Raw genomic sequence first — 23,439 nt, 5'->3', positions numbered from 1 at the left:
TCCTGTTTTACTGCCTAAGGGCTAAGAATAGCTTTTACATGTCAATATTGTGGAGAAATCAAAAGGATATTTTGTGTCACATGAAAATCGTAAAATTTAAATTTTGGTGCCCATAAATTTTATTGGAACACAGCTGCATAAGTTGATTTCGATATCTGAGACTCTTCATACTGTAATAGCAGAGCTGAGTAATTGCGACAGAAATGTATAGCCTACAGAGCCTAAAAGACACAATCTAGCCCTTTACGGAAAAAGGCTGTGGGCACCTAGAAAAGAACCTAGACCCCTAGAAAGGACTCTAGAAAGGAACCTGAAGCCAGGAAATGGGACCCAAGGAAAGATTTTTCTTCCCCACCCCCCTTGAGACAGGGTCTCACTCTGTCACCCAGGATGTGGTACAGTGGCACAATCACAGCTCACTGTAGTCTTGACCTGGGCTCAAACAATCCTCCCACTTCAGCCTCATGAGTAGCTGGGACTACAGCTGAGTACCACCGTGCTGGCTAATTTTTAAATATTTTTTAGAGACAGTATTTCAATGTTGCCCAGGCCGGTCTTGGACCCTTGGGCTCAAGAGATCCTCCAGCCTTGGCGGACCAAAGTGCTGGAATTACAGACATACGCCATCCCACAACTGGCCCTTTTCCTTTTTTTTTTTTGAGACAGTGTCACTCAGTCACCCAGGCTAGAGTACAGTGGCGTGATCATGGCTCACTGCAACCTCTGCCTCCCGAGCACAAGCAGTCCCTACCTCAGCCTCCTGAGTATCTGGGACTACAGGCATTCACCACCACACCCAGCTAATTTTTTATTTTATTTTTTTTGTAGAGACGGGGTTTTGCTACATTGCCCCGTCTCTACTAAAAATAAAAAATGCGCCAGGCATGGTGGTGGGTGCCTGTAATCCCAGCTACTCGGAAGGCCAAGGCAGGAGAATCACTTGAATCCGGGTGGCAGAGTTTGCAGTGAACCCAGGCTAGTCTCAACTCCTGGACTGAGCAATCCACCTGCCTTAGCCTCCCAACATGCTGGGATTACAGGCATGAGCTGCTTACTGTGCCAGGCCTTATTATTTTATACTAAAGGAAGAAAAAATGTTAGATATGATCCAGGATGTATATAAACAGTGTCAAGAGTGGCCAGGCTCAGTGGCTCATGCCTGTAATTCCAGCACTTTGGGAGGCTCAGACAGGAGGATCACTTGAGCCCAGAAGTTCAAGGTTATGGTGAATTCTGATTGTGCTACTGCACTTCAGCCTGGTCAACAGCAAAAACCTGTCTCTGAAAACAAAACAGCTGGCTGCAGTGGCTCATGCCTGTAATTCCAGCACTTTAGGAGACTAAGGTGGGTGGATCACCTGAGGTCAGGAGTTCAAGACCAGCCTGGCCAACACAGCGAAACCCAGTCTCTACTAAAAATACAAAATCGGGCACAGTGGCTCACGCCTGTAATTCCTGCACTTTGGGAGGCCGAGGCAGACAGATCACGAGGTCAGGAGTTTGAGACCAGGCTGGCCAACATAGTGAAACCTCGTCTCTACTAAAAATACAAAAATTAGCAGGATAGGCCGGGCGCGGTGGCTCACGCCTGTAATCCCAGCACTTTGGGAGGTCAAGGCGGGTGGATCACGAGGTCAGGAGTTCCAGACCAGCCTGACCAACATGGTAAAACCCCATCTCTACTAAAAAAAATACAAAAGTTAGCTGGGCATGGTGGCGCATGCCTGTAATCCCAGCTACTCGGGAGGCTGAGGCAGGAAAATTGCTTGAGGCCGGGAGGCAGAAGTTGCAGTGAGCCGAGATTGTGCCATGGCACTCCAGCCTGGCACCTGGTGACGGAGTGAGAGTCTGTCTCAAAAAAAAAACAGCCAGGTGTGGCGGCAGGTGCCTGTAATCCCAGCTCCTCGGGAGGCTAAGGCAGGAGAATCCCTTGAACCCGGGTGGCGGAGGTTGCAGTGAGCCGAGATCGTGCTATTGCACTCCAGCCTGGGCAACAAGAGCAAGACTTCATCTCCAAAAAAAAAAAAGAGAAATCACCCCTTATCTTGTTTTTGTATATCCTAAACTCACGTACATTGCCATGCTCAGAAACCCCCATCAAAATAAGAGACTTTGGTTGATAAGGCAATAGACAGTCAACCTTAAGTCTGAACCACTTGTGAGGGCTATAGTCCTCCTCTGAAAAAGATTACTGTATTCTTCTAGGGATATAGCTGGGCAGATAGCACTGATAGCCACAGGGCCCTACAGTGTATTATTTCTGTTATCTCTGTGGTGATGGCACAAGGGAGGAGTGGTGGAATCTCTGCTGTTCTTGGCACACTGAGGGGTGTTCGTGCACATGTACGCTGTGTATTCCCTTTTCTTTCTTAGGTATTAATTGTCCCGTCCCCCAATATGAGCCTAGGCCTACACAGGTGGCCACCAGTGGCTTCTGCTTCCATCTGCTCTCATCCACAATAATCAAGCACTTCCCGAGAGCCACTGGATACCTACAGGCTTTGCATCTTCATTTTTAACAGGTGCTCAGCAGAAGGGCTCCGAGCTCCACCATAGAAAAAGAGTGAAAAAACTGCATATCTGGCTATGGAAGATTTTTCTCTGTCTTTGAAGACAGTGATCCTATGTCTGTGTTATTAACCAACTCTTCTTGCCTTTGGAAGGTCACATAGTGTAAGAACTGCCTAAGGGAGTGAAATAAACATCAGTATTGCTGCTGTCAGTTACGTATCAAGCCCTTGTTCTCCATCCAGCAACTACTGAGCGTCTATGAAGTGAGTCGCTGTGCTAGGTGAATGTGACGGGCATTGTTTCTGCCCTCAGGTCCTTCCATGAGTGGAGAAAACACCTACGTAAGCAGGGTTGCCATAAAAGTATGCTGCCATGGGCCAAGTACAAGGCGCAATGGGAGGGGCATTTAATCCAGAAATGGCAACGACAGGCTTCCTGTAGGAAGTGACATAAAAGTGGACAAAGAAGGAGCTAGACTTAGCTTCACCCTCGTATTTGCCTAAAGGCCGTTTGTTATCTCCTCTGTTGTTTCTTTGGTCTTGTGGGAATAGGAGCATTTGGAAAATTTTGAAGACCTTTCAGCCTTAATAGTTTATGATTCTGTATGACTCACATGATAAAAATCATTTATTTTGTTCATTGCCCTTAGCACTGTCTGCTATTGTATCTTTTTTTCACTCTTTATTATTTGTGCCCTCCAAAGAAGGGCAGGCATTTTTCTTTCTTTTTTTTTCTTTTTTTTTTTTTTTCTATCTTGTTCTGGGCTATTTCCCTGACACCTAGAATTGTTTTTGGTACGTAGTAGCTGCTCGATTAAATATTGTTGAATGAAGAACATTTTGTCATACCCTTAATGTGACATTGTATATCACAGGAGTCCTTTGCAAATAATTGGCTAGAGAAGGGGGACAGCATCATTTTAAGCATTTGTGCATGTCTAAGATGACTTTTTTCCTAGGAATTCGCTGTTTATTCTGAGTGGGGATGTGGCTCCAAAAGGCACTGCTAGCATCACCAGCCTAACCTAACCCAAATACTCATAGTGCCTTCATCAGGGATCATTCCACTACAAGACACAAACCTACTAAATAAAAAAAACAACCAAGGACAGGAAGTGCAGCCAGGCCTCACTGGGAATTGGGAAAAACATCAGGACCCGCAGCAGCTGCTACATTCCCGTCTCCCCCACTCTCCCTCCCTCTCGGTCTTAGTTTTTTTCTGCCTTTCTGCTTCCTTCTTATTCCATCCCTCTTTGTTAACTTTGCTTGCAAAGGGCTCCCCTCAGATGGCACCTTCATCCCCCACTTTTCCAGGTTACTTGCATATAGATGACCCAAATCCAGATTGTTGGAAAAAAATCAGCTTGGCATTTTTTGGATCCGTTGTCTACCCCAAATCAGTTACCTGTGGCCCTGATGATAGAGAAGACTTAACGCTTCAAATCCAAAGAACGACGGATGGATGGAAAGGAAATATTTAGTGGAAGAAATGACTGGCCTCTTATTGGTATTACTGTACATTTTCCTTCTGGAATAAGTGCTAGGTCACTGGACAAGGAGATGATAAGCGTGGAGTATGTTGATGGCTCTCTCCAGCCCCCTTTGCCAGACGCTCCTCCCAAGCCCTACCCCACCCCACCCCCAACAAACAAAATCCACTCGTGCTCCCGTGTCATCTCCCCTGCTTGTCACCTCTTGGGCTTTGTCAAAAGGTTGGAGACAAGGGTAAAGCATCTGATGCCCCCATGGTCCCATTGCTTTGGAGACCAGAGGCAATTGAGGTGCTTTCAGCCAGAAAAATATAATTTAAGGGCTTGGCATCTGGCTGGGAGCAGAGACTTGTGTTGCCATGGCAATGCCTCGCTTCATTTAACAGCAGCATGTCCCTGAGTTTGGTCACATCCACACTCGGGCACATATAGCACCCTGTCAGCAACCCCTGCCATGCGCACACACTCACGTCTGGCAGAAATCCCTCTGCAAGATGCAGAGCCCATTCCCTGCACCCTCCTGTCATCATAGACACCCACACTCCCTCATACCCTTTCCTACAACACCTCGGCCCATCAGGTAGATTCCAGAAACACCTCCAGACAGCACAGAACACTCCAGGGAATTTAGAGTGCTCTATAAGTGCAGACCCTCTTAAACAGGCGCACACCACATAGAAGGCTGCTGGGGTCCACATGCTTCTTCAGCATCCCCAACATGCAGCGGTAGCTCTGTCTTCCTTTATAAATTTTGTGTCATCTCCAACCCTTTAATGATGCCCAAGAGGATGGTAACGAGGGAGAAGAGCAGTGGTGGCCAGCGGTGCACAAATCTCTGTTTTCTTGAGAGCAGAGGTTAGCCTCTAGGGGTCAGGGACAAGGACCAAATCCCTGCAGTAATTACCCAGAAGCCCCCAAGCCTCTACTGATATTCTGTTTCTGCCCCTCCCTTAACCCAGGCAGTGGTAAACAGGATGGATTAGAGCAGAGAGACTTGAAAGCACAAGATCATTTATTGCAACACTATTTATAGTAGTGAAAAAATAGGAATTGCCTAAATGTCCGTTAACAAGAACTGGCGAAATACACTATGGCACATCTATACAATGATGTACCCTATGGAGGTTTAAAATAATTATGCAATCCATGTGTATCATGTGAAAATATGTCAGTGTGTAAAGTGTGATCTCACTGATTTTTTAAACTTTAGTATATACACATGGATATTGATAATGTGAAGAAAAAGTTCTGAGAAGGTTGGGCATAGTGGCTCACATCTGTAATCCTTAACACTTTGAGAGGCCGAGGTGGGAGGATCACCTGAGCCCAGGAGTTTGAGACCAGCCTGGGCAACATAGTGGGACCCTGTCTGTACAAAAAAATAAAAAGTAAAAAATTAGCCAGGCATGGAGTCACACACATGTCGTCCCAGCTACTTGGGAGGCTGAGATGGGAGGATTGCTTGAGCCTGGGAGGTCAAGGCTGCAGTGAACTATGATCAGGCCACTGCTCTCCAACCTGGGCAACAGAGCAAGATTCTATCTCAAAAGAAAATAAATTAAATTTTAAACAAGAAAAAGGTCTAAGAAGAGTGGAATTGAGGGGGTGATGGGGACAGTTTCTGTTGTCCTTTGCTGCATGACAAACTTAGAGGCTTAGAACAATAACTTGTTATTTTTCCTGATTCTGTGGGTTGGTTTGGTAGCTCCTCGACTGGGTTCCCCGAACTCACAGATACAGCTGCATTCACCTAGCACTGGCTGCCAGCCAGGCTTCCCCAGGTGCCCACATGGCCTCTCATCACCCAGTAGGCTAGCGTGGCTTCCGTGGTATCCCAGGACAGCATTCCGAGACCACCAAAGCAGAGGCAGCAAGACTCCTGAAGGCTGAAGCTCTAGAAGTCAACAGTGTCATATCTGTCACGCTGTGCTGGTCAAGGCAAGTCAGAAGTCAGCCCAGTTCCAAGGGATGAGGAAACCAACTGTCCTTCTTGGTGACATGCATGGCACAGGTACACTGCCAAAGGGCCAATTGATTGGGATAGGGAGAATTTGTAGCCATAAAACAAACAACCGTGGGCACCTCTCACTTTTTACTCTATGTAATTCTCTACTTTGCATTCAGGTTTTCCTTGTGTACATTTGAAGAAAACAATAAGTGAAAGAGGGAATCTAAGAGAGATGAAGAAGAATGATGAGGACTTTGTTGACACATGATTTAGATAAAAATGTCAAAGATGACCTAAAAGGCCGGGCGCGGTGGCTCACGCCTATAATCCCAGCACTTTGGGAGGCTGAGGCGGGTGGATCACGAGGTCAAGAGATCGAGACCATCCTGGTCAACATGGTGAAACCCCGTCTCTACTAAAAAATGCAAAAATTAGCTGGCCGTGGTGGCGTTCGCCTGTAGTCCCAGCTACTCAGGAGGCTGAGGCAGAATTGCTTGAACCCAGGAGGCGGAGGTTGCGGTGAGCCAAGATCGTTCCATTGCACTCCAGCCTGGGTAACAAGAGCGAAACTCTGTCTCAAAAAAAAAAAAAAAAAAAAAAGATGACCTAAAGGCTACCAGTCTGGAATACTAACTCATAGTAAGCTTTTTGTTTTTTAAATCAACTGTGAAGAAGAGAAGATTGGTGCAGTGGCTCATGCCTGTAATCCCAGCATTTTGGGAGGCCAAGGCGGGTAGATCAGCTGAGGTCAGGAGTTTGAGACCAGCCTGGCCAACGTGGTAAAACCCTGTCTCTATGAAAAATACAAAATTAGCTGGGCATGGTGACGCATGCCTGTAATCCCAGCTACTTGGGAGGCTGAGGCAGAAGAATTGCTTGAACCCGGGAGGTGGAGGTTGCAGTGAGCCGAGATGGCACCATTGCACTCCAGCCTGGGCAACAAGAGCAAAACTCCATCTCAAAAATAAATAAATAAACAAAAGAAGAGAAGATTGGAATATCCAAGGCTGGAGATGTGACAACATTGACTAGTGATTCAGTGGGTGAGAAGCATGAATTTTAAAGAGCAGAGGAGGAAAGTATAGCTGTTTTGCTGGATCCCCATTTTACAGGAAATAAATGTAATCAGCCTTTGAAATAGCTACACATATGCAGAGGATGTGTATATTATCACCAAGCTATCAAAATGGATGGCAGGTTTTTCATTTTCTGCTGGTGCACTCTCACTGCTTGCCGGACGTTAAGTAAATTCCAGAACCACATTCCTACCCATAAAACGAAAGGATCCTCCTTTAGAAAGTTTTTTTTAAGTGAAGATTTCACATTTATACAATATTCTTGCAAAGTTGGTTTGTTCCATCAACATGTATGATTTAACAAAACAATAGCCTCGAAGGCGGCCAGGAAAAAAGAAAATGAAACCTTATTCTCAAAATAGCAAGTTCCTTGGAAGCATCGTAATTCCCGCTGTGTCCTGAGTGAGGGCCTCGTCTACGTAGAGCACCATGGAAAGCCCCACGTTAACAGAGAGTTCCCAGGACAAAGTAGGGACAGGCAGAAGAATAAGACTATCAGAAAACACCGGAGATGCAGAAATCATCTGGGCACTGACCCCACAGGGAAGGAATGTCGTAGGCAGAGGACAGGACCACCGATGTAAGGAAAGGATATGACGGGGGAACCGCTTCCTCATTTCTGATGTTTCCTTCCCGCAAAAGAAGCTTAATGAGTGGAACTTCCGGAACTCTCTCTGCCCCACTGTTCCCTCCTCCCCTGGCAGATGTAGGGGAGGAGCAGTGACTGTTCCCACTGTTTTTTTGTTGGGGAGGAGAGGAAGATTGTGTGTTTATTTGTTTGTTTGAGACAGGGTCTCGCTCTGTCACCCAGGCTGCAGTGCAGTGGCATGATCACAGCTCACTGCAGCCTCCGCCTCCTGGGTTCAAGCAATCCTCTCACCTCAGCCTCCAGAGTAGCTGGGACCACAGGCACCCACCACTACATCCAGCTAATTTTTCTATTTATTGTAGTGACAGGATTTCACCATGTTGCCCAGCCTGTTCTCTTACTGCCGGGCTCAAGCGATCTGCCCACCTCAGCCTCCCAAAGTGCTGGGATTACAGGTGTGAGCCACCATACCAAGCCTATTACTGGATATCTTTGGCTCAGATCCATACCCTTGCCTCTGTTGGGCATGATTCCACATATTGAGTAGTTTTCTCCCCTCCTTTTGCTTCTATTCTGCCAGGAGAGGTCTCTGCTTCACCCAGTGTTCCTTGGGTCTGTGTGAGTGTCTGACTAAATTCTGAGGTTCGGGATTGTCAGGATCAATTGATTTAAGCCACATCCTGCAATTTGGCCTCTTACCGCTAATGAAAGTGACATTTCACCTTCCATAATTACTTTTTGTTTTATTTCTTGGCTGCAAAACCCAGGAAGGAAATAAGAGAGTGTTCTCTTGAAGCCTGTGTCAGTTGTTTATTGCTGCAAATTTTGCCAAATTTACTTAAAACGATAAATCTTTGTGTTCTCACAGTGTCTCTGGGAGCAGCTTGGCTGAGTGGTTGGTGAGGCTCAGGGACGCGCAGGAGGTTGCAGGCAGGACGTTGGTCTGGGCTGTCGTGAGGCTTGATACAGCTGGGGCATCAGCTTCCAACCTGGCTGAGGGCAGAAGGCCTCAGTTCCACACATGTGGGCATCTCCACAGAGCTGGCGCGTGTCCTCATAACATGGCAGGGGTCTTCCCTGAGCAATGATCCAAGAGAGAAAGAAGAGGAAGTTCCAGTGCCCTTTGTGACCTAGTTTCTACACTTGCACACCATCACTTTTGCTTTATGTTTTTAGAAGCCAGTCTCTGAGTCCACCCCAGGAGGGGAATTAGGCTCCCCGTCCTCAGGAGAGCAGCAAAGAACATGCGGATCTTTCTTAAAACCACAGAGCCCTCGATAAAAGAAAAGTGACTGGGCTCTCATATAAAAAGCCGGTCCAGAGTTGGAGAAAGAAGCCATTCATTCAACACTTCTGAATGAAGAAGCTGTTAGGCTCATACTGGCTGGGCGCGGTGGCTCACACCTGTAATCCCAGCACTTTGGAAAGCTAAGGCGGGAGGATCACGAGGTCAAGAGATCGAGACCATCCAGGCCAACATGGTGAAACCCCGTCTCTACTAAAAAATACAAAAAATTAGCTGGGCACGGTGGGGTGTGCCTGTAGTTACAGCTACTCGGGAGGGTGAGGCAAGAGTATTGCTTGAACCCGGGAGGCAGCGGTTGCAGTGAGCTGAGATCGAGCCACTGCACTCCAGTTTGGTGCCTGGTGAGAGAGTGAGACTCTGTCTCAAAAAAAAAAAAAACAGCTCTTACTGAAAACCCACTAACTGCTCGACTTTGTGTGGGATGTTGCCTGTGAAGGCAGAAATACTACAAGATTCTTTTGCTTGAGGTCTGAGTGAGAGAACATATCCTTGAGAGACGCTCTTCTTTGCTCGAGCCCTCCCTGCAGGCCCAAGGGAAGCACCTGCCCAGAGCCCTTGGGCCCCTTGTGATCTGAGGACCCAGGACCCCAGCATCCTCTTCCCAAGCGTCCCCGAGCCTGCTTCTCAGCCTCTGCGGCCTCATCCTCAGGTTCATCTTCACACCCATGTACACCCCCCCCCAAGCCTACAGCAGCTCTTGGGGGGAATTGACCAAAGCTTGACCCTGCAGGCTGGGCTGTGGAGTGTCCACACTCATGGTGTGGGACTGAGGCAGGAGGAGAAGGAGGCCTTGCCTCCTGGAAAGGAGATGATGCACGGAGGTCCAGATCTCCACAGCACAGCAGGGCTGTTCCTTTCCTTCCTTCTGTTTTTTTTCTTCGAGACGGAGTCTCGCTCTGTCACCCAGGCTGGAGTGCAATGGCATGATCTTGGCTCACTGCAAGCTTCGCCTCCTGGGTTCAAGCAATTCTCCTGCCTCAGCCTCCTGAGTAGCTGGGATTATAGGTGCATCACCAGGCCCGGCTAATTTTTGTATTTTTAGTAGAGAGGGAGTTTCACCATGTTGGTCACGCTGGTCTCAAACTCCTGACCTCGTGATCCACCTGCCTCGGCCTCCCAAAGTGTTGGGATTACAAGCGTGAGCCAGCGTGCCCAGCCTTTCCTTTCTCCTCTTATCTGTAATCCAGCAAGTGTGCACAGCCTGCTGTGAGGGGCTGCCCTTTACAGCCCAAGACTAGCAGCCCCTCAACAATAGGCGGGTGTGATGCAACTTCTGAGCCCAGGCCTCCCTCTAGTGTCCAGTCGGGAGACAACAGCCAGAGGCTCTTTGAGACTCTCCTACAGAGACACCTCTTCCAGACCTGCTTTCCAGAACGCATCTGATCCTATAGTCCCTGGCTTAGAAACCTCAAAATCAAAGAGCAAAACCTCCCAAGACCCCTGCGTTCCCACGTGCCTTCGAGCCCCTTAGCCTGCTCTATGCTTTCCCAAGGTCAGGCAGGTGGGCATTCCAGGTTTAAGCCAGCCTATATCTTCAGGGCGGCTCAGAGCCAGCTTCCAACACACACACACCCCTCACCTGTTAAACACACACACATCGCTCCCTCTGCCACCTGTTACACACATGCCCACCCCATACCTCCCTCCACCACCTATTTGCACACACATACACATCATCTCTGCTACATACATGTGCACACACACACGTTTGAATTCTGCAACCACTCTCCCACCAGCTACACACACACACACACACACACACACACACACACTGCCATCCTCCCCTGCCATTGCTTGCCACACAGCGCACACTGAACACACCATAGATTCCCTGCCTCTTTTTTTTTTTTTTGAGACGGAGTCTCGCTCTGTCACCTAGAGTGCAGTGGGGCACGATCTTGGCTCACTGTGACCTCTGCCTCTTGGGTTCAAGCAATTCTCATGCCTTTCTTCTGCTAACAATAAACCACCCACCTTTGTCCATCAATCAAACAAACCTTGACTCCTCCATGCAGCTTCCTTGTGGCTTGCTCCAGTCCTGGTGAGAGTTAACAGTGTCTCCTTGCTGGTTCCTGAAGCACTTTTGTGCAGAACAATCGCTAACATCTATTAAGCATTCAACGCCAGCTGAAGGCTCCACAAGGATTACCTCATGTGGTCTCACAATAACCCTCAATGCCAGGTGCTGTTGTCATCCCGTTTCACAGATGTGGCGAATGAGAAGACAGGTTAAATCCTGAGCCTGAGGTGACGGGAGAGCAAGAGCTGTGTGGTGCCCACATGCTGCCTGGCCAGGGCTCTTCAGCAGGTGCCCTTGCTTCCTGCCCACTGGGAGCCCCTTCAGAGAGAGGCCTGTTCTCCTGCCTCCGAATGCCCAGCGTGAAGCACCAGGGCCCTGTTCTTGGAGCCTGCTGGACCCACCATGCATTTCCTGAATTGAATGGCAGGCAGGAAGGGTTAGCTCTGCCTACTACCATTTTTCTCAGCTCCTTTAGGTCTGAATCCTGATTCTCCATCTCCCACCTACGGCCAAAAATCTTGTTTCCCTGCACAGAGCAAGTCAGATATACTTAGCAAGTGAAGGCAGAAGCTGTGGGCAGAGTTTGCTGTGGAAGGACGGGGTATAAATTGGGGTCGGTTATCAAAACAGCGGATCCCCCACTCTCCCATCTCTAAACTAATTCACCCCAAACTAGCCAGGACTATTGGAGTTGGTGCTCATCCCCAGGTGCTGCCTCAGGACCCCAGCGTGTCCCGGAGGGCTTCCTCCCTGACCCAGGGCCCCGTCCCCGCTGCCCTTCCTCCTGCCATGGGGGGCCAGCCTATCTTCCGCCCCTCTCCTTACTGGCCTTTTTCGCTGCTTTTCTGTCTCTGTCTTACTCACTTTCCTCTATTTCCGGCAACACACATTAAACAAACACCTTTTTGGCCCACCTGGAGTGCTCATTTGCTAGGTTGCATCCATTTCCTCCTTTTCTTTTCTTTTTTTTTGTGAGACGGAATCTCACTCTGTCTACCAGGCTGGAGTGCAGTGGTGCGATCTTAGCACACTGCAACCTCCACCTCCCAGGTTCAAGCGATTCTCCTGCCTCAGCCTCCCAAGTAGCTGAGACTACAGACGCCCACCACCATGACCTGCTAATTTTTGTTATTTTTTTTTTTTTTAAAGATGGGTTTTCACCATGTTGGTCAGGCTGGTCTTGAACTCCCAACCTCAGGTGATCTGTTTGCCTTGGCCTCCAAAGTGTTTGGATTACAGGTGTGAGCCACCATGCCCAGCAATTTCTGTATTTTTAATAGAGATGGGGTTTCACTATGTTGACCAGGCTGATCTTAAACTCCTGACCTCAGATGATCCACCTGCCTCAGATGATCCACTCCTGACCTCAGATGATCCACCTGCCTGAGCCTCCGTAAGTGCTGGGATTACAGGCGTGAGCCACGTGCCTGGCCTGTTTCTTCCTTTTCTCCATAGTGGAAATACGAGGTCTCTTTGTTCTTTCTGATTATGAAACTACTATGGTCTTTTTGTAAAAAATCCAAACAGAGCCGTCCATTTTCCCATCAGCCAGGAAGGACGTTGTTGTTGAAGCTGATGTGCCTATCAAGGACAGTAACTACCATGGCTTCCGGTGCTTTGACGAAACCGCAGATCGAACACCTGGCCTTCTGGCCAAGCGCCTGCGCGTTCACCTTGTTTGAGTACTCATTTTATCTGTGGGGGTTGCAGCTCTCTATAAGTTTGCTGTGGCTGAACCAAGAAAAAAGACATACACAGATTTCTACAGAAATTGTGATTTCATGAAAGATTTTGAGGAGATGAGGAAGACTAGTATATTTCAGAGTGCAAAGTGATTTGGGAATATGAAGTATTTGGGTTGAATTACCTAGAAATTTGTCACTGACTTGGGTTCTTGAACTATGAAACACGAATATGTGGGCTAAGAAACAGTTTCTCTTGATAAAGAAACAATTAACAAATTTTTTAAAAACTGAAACACAGGCGGGGCACTGTGGCTCTTGCCTGTAATCCCAGCATTTTGGGAGGCCGAGGTGGGCAGATCACCTGAGGTCGAGAGTTCAAAACCAGCCTGATCAACATGGAGAAACCCTGCCTCTACGAAAAATATAAAATTAGCCGGGTGTGGTGGCGCGTGCCTGTAATTCCAGCTACTCGGGAGGCTGAGGCAGGAGAATCGCTTGAACCCGGGAGATAGAGGTTGCAGTGAACTGAGATCGCACCATTGCACTCTAGCCTGGGCAGCAAGATGGAAACTCCATCTCAAAAAAAAAAAAAGAAACACAAATGTTTAAAGTAGAAAGTGAAAGTGGCCAGCCATTTGACTATAAGATAACCAATGTTTTCAATTGGGTTATAGCATTCCAGATTAGCATGTGTGTGCATGAGTTTGTCATTTTACCTTTTCCCTTTTTTTTTTTTTCTTTTTTTTGGAAACAGACTTGCTCTGTTTCCCAGGCTGGAGTGTGGTTGCAGGATCTTGGCTCACTGCAGCCTCTGCCTCCTGGATTCACGCGATTCTCCTGCCTCAGCCTCTCGAGTAGCTGGGACTATAGGCATGCACCACCACGCCTGGCTAATTTTTGTATTTTTAGTAGAGACAGATTTTGCCATGTTGGGCAGGCTGGTCTCCCAACTCCTGACCTCAAGTGATCCGTCTACCTCAGCCTCCCAAAGTGCTGGGATTACAGGCATGAGCCACCGTGCCCGGCCTAGTTTGTCATCTTACTTTAATTTGAATCATAAATGAAGCTCTCTCTCACTCTTGTTTTTTCTTTTGCGCAAGGTAATTTTATTCCAGCAGTCCTAGGTTGAAATCACTGCTGCTACAATATCTTGGTCAAAAGCCACACAGATTCGTTCTGACAGAATGCTCTGGCTTCAGTTAGGGAGGAATAAGACTAGGGAATATTGGAAACTTTCCTTCCAGAAGATGCCTAAAGTCCTTAGAGCAACTAGTCATAGAAGCTCTACATATAGGCTGGGCGAGATGGCTCATGCCTGTAATCCCAGCACTTTGGGAGGCCAAGGCAGGTGGATCACCTGAGGTCAAGAGTTTGAGACCAGCCTGACCAACATGGTGAAATCCCATCTCTACTAAAAATACAAAAATTAGCCGGGTATGGTGTTGGGTGCCTGTAATCCCAGCTACTTAGGAGGCTGAGGCATGAGAATCACTTGAACCTGGGAGGCAGAAATTGCAGTGAGCTGAGATCACACCACTGCATTTTAGCCTGGGCAATAGAGCAAGACTCTGTCTCAAAAAAAAAAAAAAAAAAAAAAACCTCTACATGTAAAATGGTCTTTACTAAGCCATGGGAAAGTCTTTTTACACCATTTCCCCAGAACAAGACTTCTACTTACTCATATTTACCAATACGAAGGGACCGGTTGATATCACGTTTCCCCCGTAATAACGAAATATCACTATATTCAGGTAATTTGCTGGCTTCCCTTCAGGACGACGCAGAGGATGGCAGAGTACTGGGAGCCACCGGGGACTCACTTTAGCAGATGTTCATTTATTCATTCCACAAGCATTGGTTGAAGAAACGATGATAATACACGGTTCCTGCTCACAGGCTGTGGGAATAATCCCTCTTCTCCACAGGATGCTGCTGCCATCAAGGGTAAAGCACTCAATAAAGGGTAAAATGCCAGGCCTGCGTAGAGCAATGATTACCGCAGCACACTTCTGACTCATAAGGGCTTGATGCATAAAAACTGGGAGAGCAGTTACATCGTTTACTAATAAGCAATACAGCTTTTAAATGGGCTGTGCACAGTACCTCACACCTGGAATCCCAGCATTTTTTTTTCTTTTTTTCTTTCTTTTTTTTTTTTTTTAAAGATGGGATTTCTCCATGATGGCCAGGCTGGTCTTGAACTCCTGACCTCAGGTGATCCACCCACCTCGGCCTCCCAAAGTGCTAGGATTACAGGCGTGAGCCACCGCGCCTGGCGGAATCCCAGCATTTTGGGAGGCCAAGGCAGGAGGATCGCTTGAGGCTGGTGGTAGCCCAGCCTGGGCAACATAGCGAGAACCCAACTCTACAAAAAAATTAAAAATTGGCTGGGCATGGCAGTGTATGCCTGGGGCCCCAGCTACTTGGGAGGCTGGATTGGGAGGATCACTTGAGCCCTGAGGCTGGAGGTTACAGTGAACTATGATTGCGCCACTGCACTCCAGCCCTATGACAGAATAAAAAGATTGGCTAATTTTGTTTACTGATCATATTCTCTCCTGTGGGTTTGTAATTACAAATGAGAATAATAATGTATATAATATAATGATAATAATAAGAGTTACCCTTTCTTGAGTGCACACTATGTGCTAGGTACTGGGCTGAGCCTGTCATCTTCATTTTCTCACCTTTTTTTTTTTTTGAGACAGTCTTGCTGTGTTGCCCAGGCTGGAGTGGCATGATCTCAGCTCACTGCAACCCCCACCTCCCAGTTTCAAGCGATTCTCCTGCCTCAGCCTCCCAAGTAGCTGGGATTACAGGCGCCTGCTGTCATATCAGCTAATTTTGTGTGTGTGCATGTGTGTGTGTTTTTAGTAGAGACGGGGTTTCACTATGTTGGCCAGGCTGTGTGGCTACTGTTTCTATCCCCACTTTGCAGATGGGGTTCAGAAATGTTTAGGGCAAGTAAGTGGAGACCCGGAATTCAAACTCAGTTCTGCCTGCCACCGAGACCCAAGCTCTGAATTGCTCACTTACCGTAACTCTCTTCCCATCTGGGAAACCAGAAGAAGGGACCTTGAATTAGGTGGAGACTCTTAAACACATCTCAGATGTAACTGAGCCTTTTTGGAGCCAGTCTCAACACAACACTGTACCACAAACAGCGCAAATCTGACTCCCAAAGCCTCTGTGCCCAAGGGTTTTTTGAAAGGAAGAACAAGAGGTTACGCATTGCAAAACATCCTAAGCATTTTGTTTCAACATCTTTTCCCCAAAGTCCTCCTTTCTCCAGCAGCTGTCCACAAGCCCTTCCTCTTCCTGCTCTCCCAACCATTTTTTTTTTTTTTTTTCTGAGACGGAGTTTCAGGCTGGAGTGCAGTGGCGCGATCTCGGCTCACCGCTACCTCCACCTCCTGGGTTCAAGCAATTCTCCTGCCTCAGCCTCCTGAGTAGCTGGGACTACAGGCACGCACCACCACGCCCAGCTAATTTTTTTGTATTTTCAGTAGAGACGGGGTTTCACCACGTTGACCAGGATGGTCTCGATCTCTTGACCTTGTAATCCACCCGCCTTGGCCTCCCAAAGTACTGGGATTATAAGCGTGAGCCACCACGCCCAGCCCCCATTACTTTTTTTAAAGACAAAGTCTAGCTCTGTCACCCAGGCTGGAGTACAGTGGTGCGATTCTAGCTTACTGCAGCCTTGAAATTTTCAACTCAAGCGATCCTCCCACCTCAGCCTCCAGAGTAGCTGAGACTACAGGCATGTGCCACCACACCTGGCTAATTTTTGTGTTTTTAGTAGAGACAAGGTTTCATCATGTCGCCCAGGCTGGTCTAGAACTCCTGCCCTTATGTGATGCTCCCACCTCGTCCTCCAATTTGCTGGTATTATAGGTGTGAGCCACTGCACCTGGCCCATTCCTCCCGTTTGAACTCTTCCTCTGCTTCATTTGAGACTTCTCCCTCCTCCAGAACTTTGCCCTCATTACTATCTCAGAGATTATACAGGCTGATAACTCCAAACACAGCCTTCAGAAGTGTTTTGTTTTGCTGTTACTCTTCTTGGAAGTGGGCAGGTGCTTCAGTTAATCTCTGAATCACTGTCGCCCTTCCCTGAAGCCTGTGGACTGTGGGTCTGCAGGTCACCCTCTCTTTGTCATCCTCCTCACCCGTATAAGTAATTGGCCTGACCTCTGGGATCTCGGATTTCCAATTATTGGCCTGACTTCTTGGATTTCCAAGCCAAAGCCCTCTCTTTCTTCCCTCCTTCCTTCCTTTCTTCCCTCCCTCCCTCCCTTCTCTCTCTTTCTTTTCTTCTTTCCTTCTTCCTCTCTTTCTCTTTCTTTCTTCCCTCCTCCCTTCCTTTCTCTTTCTTTCATTCTTTTTCTTTCTTCCTTCCTTCCTTCCTGCCCTCCCTACCTCCCTCCCTTCCTTCCCTTCCTTTCTTCTTTCATTCCTTTCTTTTTCTTCCTTCCCTCCCTCCCTACCTCCCTCCCTTCTTCCCTTCCTTCCTTCCCTCTTTCTTTCCTTCTTTCCTTCTTCCTCTCTTTCTTGCTCTCTTTCTCTCCCTTCCTTCCCCCTCCCTCTCTCCCTCTTTCTCTCTCTCCTTCTTTTCTTTCTTTCTTTCTTTCCTTCTTTCTTTCTCTCTCTCTTTCTCTCTCTCTCTCTCTCTCTCTTTCTTTCTCTTTCTTCTCACTCTGTGACCCAGGCTGGAGTGCAGTGGTAGGATCTCAGCTCACTGCAACCTCCACCCCCAGGTTCAAGCGATTCTCACACCTCAGTCCCCCAAGTAGTCAGGACCACAGGCATTGCCACCACATCTGGCTAATTATTTTTGTGTTTTTCGTAGAGACAGTGCCTCACCCCATTGCCCAGGCCGTTCTTGATCTCCTGAGCTCAAACAATCTGCCTGTCTCAGCCTCCCAAAGTGCTGGGATTACAGGCACGAGCCACTGCACCTGGCCTCAACTCTTTTATTTGGAACCACCACATGATAACCAGTGCAGCTAGACTTCGAGGTGACCTTGGGCTGGATTTGTCTGCCACGTCTATGAGTGTATTCGAACACCTTGGAAATGTGTCACTGACTAGGAAGACCGTCGCTCTGCACACTATAGTTCCTCTTAATAATTCCAGGCCTGGGCACATCTGCTCATGTGAAATTACCTAAGCGTGTGCACAATGGAGTGCATGCACCCTGCCCTCAACTGCACGCTGATCAACGTTCATATCTTCTAGGGACCCACTCTTATCACAGATTAACAGTCAGTTGTGCAATAAAAAGTGAATGCTTATCACATCACATGGTGATAAATAATACAGGTTGTTTTAAAACTTATTCTAAGATTGGATGCTTCTAGTTTGACTTATGATAAGTAAGAATCTCAAGGCTTAGGTATTCAACTTTAAAACAAACTTTCTCCTTTTCCTTTTGAACTTGGGAATTCATTTAATTAGAGTCTTAAGATTACAAGGTGAAGGCCAGGTGCCGTGGCTCACGCCTGTAATCCCAGCACTTTGGGAGGCGGAGGCAGGCAAATCAAAAGGTCAGGAGTTCGAGACCAGCCTGGCCAACATGGTGAAACCCTGTCTCTACTAAAAATACACAAAAATTAGCTGATTAGCTGCGTGTAGTGGCGGGCACTGTAAATCCCAGCTACTTGGGGGCTGAGGCAGAAGAATTGCTTGAACCTAGGAGTCGGAGGTTGCAGTGAGCCGAGATCACGCCAACACACTCCAGCACAGGTGACAGAGTGAGACTCTGTCTCAGAAAAAAAAGAAAAAAAAAAGATTGCAAAGTGAGCTTTTATCATTTCGAGCAACTTTTAAGTGCAGTGTCGTAATCTTGGCTCACTGCAACCTCTGCCTCCCGAGTTCAATCAATTCTCCTGCCTCAGCCTCCTGAGTAATTGGGATTACAGGCATGCCCCACCACATCTGGCTAATTTTTGTATTTTTAGTAGATATGGGGTTTTGCTATGTTGGCCAGGCTGGTCTCGAACACTTGACCTCAAGTGATCCTCCTGCCTTGGCCTCCCAAAGTGCTGGGATTACAGGCATGAGCCACTGCGCCAAGCCCTCTCTGCTCCTTTCTTGAATAGGATCGTATTTCCTTGCTCGTTGACGTCAGGCTTTGACCATGTGATTTGTTTGGGTCAAAAAATGTGAGCAGAGTAATGTGTGTCAACGTTAGAGTCAGAGTGCTAACAGCCAGCAATGGCTCCACATGGTTCTCTCTTCCCTCTGGCACAGCAAGGATGGCCAGGCTCTGGTGGGAAGGCGACGTGTAGCAGAGTTACGGCTGCCGTTGATGAACACAGCGCATGAGTGAGAAATAAACCACGTTGTTACATGCCACTGAAATGTTGGGACCATTTGTTGCAACCTAACCTATCCTGACCAAGATGTATGCAAGCAAATCAAAACTTTTCTTTTTTTTTGAGATGGAGTTTCGCTCTTGTTGCCCAGGCTGGAATGCAGTGGCATGATCTCGGCTCACTGCAACCTCCACCTCCCGATTTCAAGCGATTCTCCTGCCTTAGCTTCCCAAGTAGCTGGGATTACGGGCATGTGCCACCACACCCAGCTGATTTTGTATTTTTAGTAGAGATGGGTTTTCTACATGTTAGTCAGGCTGGTCTCAAACTCCTGACCTAGTGATCCACCCTCCTCGGCCTCCCAAAGTGCTGGGATTACAGGTGTGAGCCACCATACCCGGCCACAAACCAAAACTATTAACTCTGATGCTGAAGCTGACAGGACAGGAGACTGCAATAAACCCAATTTCATTTTTCCCTACTCATTGACATGATCTAATTGTTCTCATTGATTGAGAAGTGTTGTAAATTTAAACTTATAGAATAATTATTGGCCGGGCATGGTGGCTCACGCCTGTAATCCAAGCACTTTGGAGGCCAAGGCGGGCAGATCACCTGAGGTCGAGAGTTCAAGACCAGCCTGACCAACATGGTGAAACTCCATCTTTAAAAAAAAAAAGTAATTAATTTAAAAAAATAAAATAATTATATACTAATAAAATTATTCTCTGTATAATACATAATATATACACACACACGTATATAGTAGTCCCCCCTCACACGCAGTTTTGCTTTCCATGGTTCCAGTTACTCACAATACAGTATAGTAAGATATTTTGAGAAGGAGATGAGAGAGACCACAGTCACGTCACATTCATTATAGTATATCGTTATAATTGTTCTATTTTATTATTGTTGTTGTTAATCTCTTACTGTGTCTAATTCGTATGTATAGGAAAAACATAGTATATATAGAGTTTAGTACCATAAGCAGCATCAGGCATCCTCTGGGGGTGCTGGATGTAGCCCCAGGAGATACGGGGAGGGGGTGGGGGACTACTATATACACACATATACATATATACAGTCTCTGTAAATGTTTGAAAAAAAAGTTCTGCCTGTAAAAATCACGAAACTCTCAGGACAAAATTCTGGTGTTTATGGGACAGATCACCCCCAAGACAAAGCCCAGGTGAGAGCCATCAATGTTGGCTTTTTTGGCATCTCCTTTTATAAGCATTTGTTGCCAGTCAACCCGTTTCCAATGACTTTCTTTCTTGAAGTAGGTCCATAGCATTGATCCACCTACTATATCGAGTACTGCAAACCTAGAAGCCATTCTATGTCTTCAATGTAGTATGTCTATCTCTGCTCAAATCCACTATGAGTGAATTATTTTAAAATTATTGCAGTAGGCCGGGCACAGTGGCTCACGCCTGTAATCCCAGCGCTTTGGGAGGCCAAGGCGGGTGGATCGCCTGAGGTCAGGAGTTTGAGACCAGCCTGGCCAACATGGTGAAACCCCATCTCTAATAAAATTACAAAAATTAGCCAGGCATGGTGGAGCATGCTTGTAATCCCAGCTACTAGTGGGGCTGAGGCAGTAGGATTGCTTGAACCTGGGAGGTGGAGGTTGCAGTGAGCTGAGATCGTGCCATTGCACTCCTGTCTGGGCAACAGAGCAAAACTTCATCTCAAAAACAAAAATTATTGCAGTAATACATGTACATAGCAAAAAAGGCATATCAGAGATATGTGGTTAGTAAATTGCCTCTCCCTTCCCTAACCGGCAGTATCACTTCTCGGAAGTAATTACATGAGGAATTTCTTTCTTTTTTTAGACAGAGTCTCACTCCTTCACCAGGCGTCAGGCTGGAGTGCAGTGGCACGACCTCGGCTCACTGCAACCTCCGTCTCCCGGGTTCAAGCAATTCTCCTGCCTCAGCCTCCCGAGTAGCTGGGACTACAGGCGTGCGCCACCACGCCCAGCTATTTTTTTTGTATTTTTAGTAGAGACGGGGTTTCACCATGTTGACCAGGATGGTCTCGATCTCTTAACCTCGTGATTCGCCCGCCTTGGCCTCCCAAAGTGCTGGGATTACAGGCGTGAGCCACCGCGTCCGGCCTATGTGAGGAATTTCTTATCAGGGCCAGTTTCACAGGAGTGTTACTTGTACAGTCACATGGGCTCCCACCTCAGAAGGACCTATGCTTCGTTTAATGCTCTGCCATTGCCATCTTGAAATTATCTATTTATTTTTTTGAGATGGAGTCTCACTCTTGTTGCCCAGGCTGGAGTGCAATGACACGATCTTGGCTCACTGCAACCTCCACTTCCCGGCTTCAAGGGATTCTCTTGCCTCAGCCTCCTGAGTAGCTGGGATTACAGGTGCCCACCAGCATATCTTGCTAATTATTGTATTTTTAGTAGAGACGGGGTTTCTCCATGTTGGCCAGGCTGGTCTCGAACTCTTGACCTCAGGTGATCCGCCTGCCTCAACCTCCCAAAGTGCTGGGATTACAGGTGTGAGCCACTGCACCTGGCCAATTTTAGAAGTGTTTTCATCATACATATGTTGAATTCATAATTTAACTCATTGTTGGTTCTTGGTAGACAATACACATAGCGTATGCTTAATGACAGCCTAAGCTATGGGTGTCACTTATAGAGCTAGATAACTTCGTTTTTGTTTGTTTGCTTGAGAGAGTCTCATTTTCTCATCCAGGCTGGAGTGCAGTGGCACAATCATGACTCACCGTAGCCTTAACCTCCCAGGCTCAAGCAATCCTCCCATCTCAGCCTCAAGAGTAGCTGGAACTACAGGTGCATACCACCATGCCCAGCTAATTTTTGTGGTTTTAGTACAGATGGAGTTTCACTATGTTGCCCAGGCTGGTCCTGAACTCCTGGCCTCGAGTGATCTTCCCGCCTTAGCCTCCCAAAGTGCTGGGATTACAGCCATGAGCCACCACACCTGGCCCTTCTCAACTTTTCTATCACAACTTCTCTGCATTAAACTTCCTCTCTTTCAAGCGCTCAAAGTGGTTTCCCCTTTCCTGGTTAGCCCCGGAGTGATTCTCTATATCATTCTTGCAGACATTACATGCACTATGATATATCCAGCTCTAGTCACCGGCATACAGTGTTCTGCATAACAAACTCATTCTGAAAGTAGGCTGATTGGAGTTTGAATCCTGACTCCAACCATTTCCTAGCTGTGTGACATTAGTCTTTCTAAGCCTCAGTTATCTCATCTGCAAAATCAGGATAATACTAAAAGCTATCCTGTAGAGGAAATAGTGCTTGAAACATACTTAGCATAGCGCTTGACACAGAGTAAGTATTCAGTGTTAGCTAATATAACAGGAGGAAGGTCGGGGCTTTTGAGAAGCTGACAGTGTCAACCATAATTCCCAGACTGTTCTCATAATTTATGGTGTGTGCATTGTGCAGCATTGTGATCTCTTGTCTAGCATCCTAGAAACTTGTTTATAATCCCCTACCATGCCCAGAACAGTGATTAGAACATAGGAGAGCCTCAGAAAGTTGGTTCGTTCTTTGTTGGAAACAGGTGCTCGGTGCTGCAAAGAAAAATCAGCACTGAGACAACGGATCTCTCAGCAAAGCAATTTTTCTTTCTTTTTTTTTTAAAAAGTCCTTTCCAACAGACTCAATTTATCTTTTTTTTTTTTTTTTTTTAAGATGGGGTTTCACCATGTTGGTCAGGCTGGTCTTGAACTCCTAACCTCAGGTGATCCACCCGCCTTGGCCTCCAAAGTGCTTGGATTACAGGCATGAGTCACCATGCCTGGCAGCAAAGCAATTTTTTACTTGTTTTACTTCCTGCACTGCAGGAAAGATACTCTCGCTAGCCATTTTGCCATAAGAGTGCAACGAACAAAGGAAAAGCAGACATATTTATCCCTTACGCATTTGGGGTCGTCCTTACTGCTGTGTTTGATCTCTGTTGGCTGGAGCCAGACATCACAATCTAAACTAAAACCCGATTGGCTAACAACTTAAAACTTTTTAAAACAAGTAAAAGCAACGGCAAGCTGGGACATGGCTGTGAGCACATCCAGCACAGAAAGTACAAGGACATAGAATATATTAGGTGCCTGTAAGCATGGCATGTCTAACAGCTACATAGGATAGGGCTTAACAAATAGTTATTAGCACATTTGTGATTTATTCTTTAACAAGAAACTTTTTTTTTTGAGACAGAGTTTTGCTCTGTCGCCAGGCGCCAGGCTGGAGTGCAGTGGTGTGATCTCAGCTCACTGCAACCTCTAACTCATGGGTTCAAGCAATTCTCCTGCCTTAGCCTCCTGAGTAGCTGGGACTACAGGTGTGCACCACTGTGCCCAGCTAATTTTGTATTTTAGTAGAGACGGGGTTTCACCATGTTGGTCAGGATTGTCTTGATCTCTTGACCTTGTGATCCGCCCACCTCAGCCTCCAAAAATGCTGAGATTACTGGCGTGAGCCACAGCG

Source organism: Aotus nancymaae, unplaced genomic scaffold (assembly GCF_030222135.1).
Source record: "Aotus nancymaae isolate 86718 unplaced genomic scaffold, 86718_ANA_hifiasm-v0.15.2.pri h1tg000011l, whole genome shotgun sequence".
Classification (NCBI taxonomy): Eukaryota; Metazoa; Chordata; class Mammalia; order Primates; family Aotidae; genus Aotus; species Aotus nancymaae.
Note: the sequence above shows the minus strand (reverse complement) of the source record.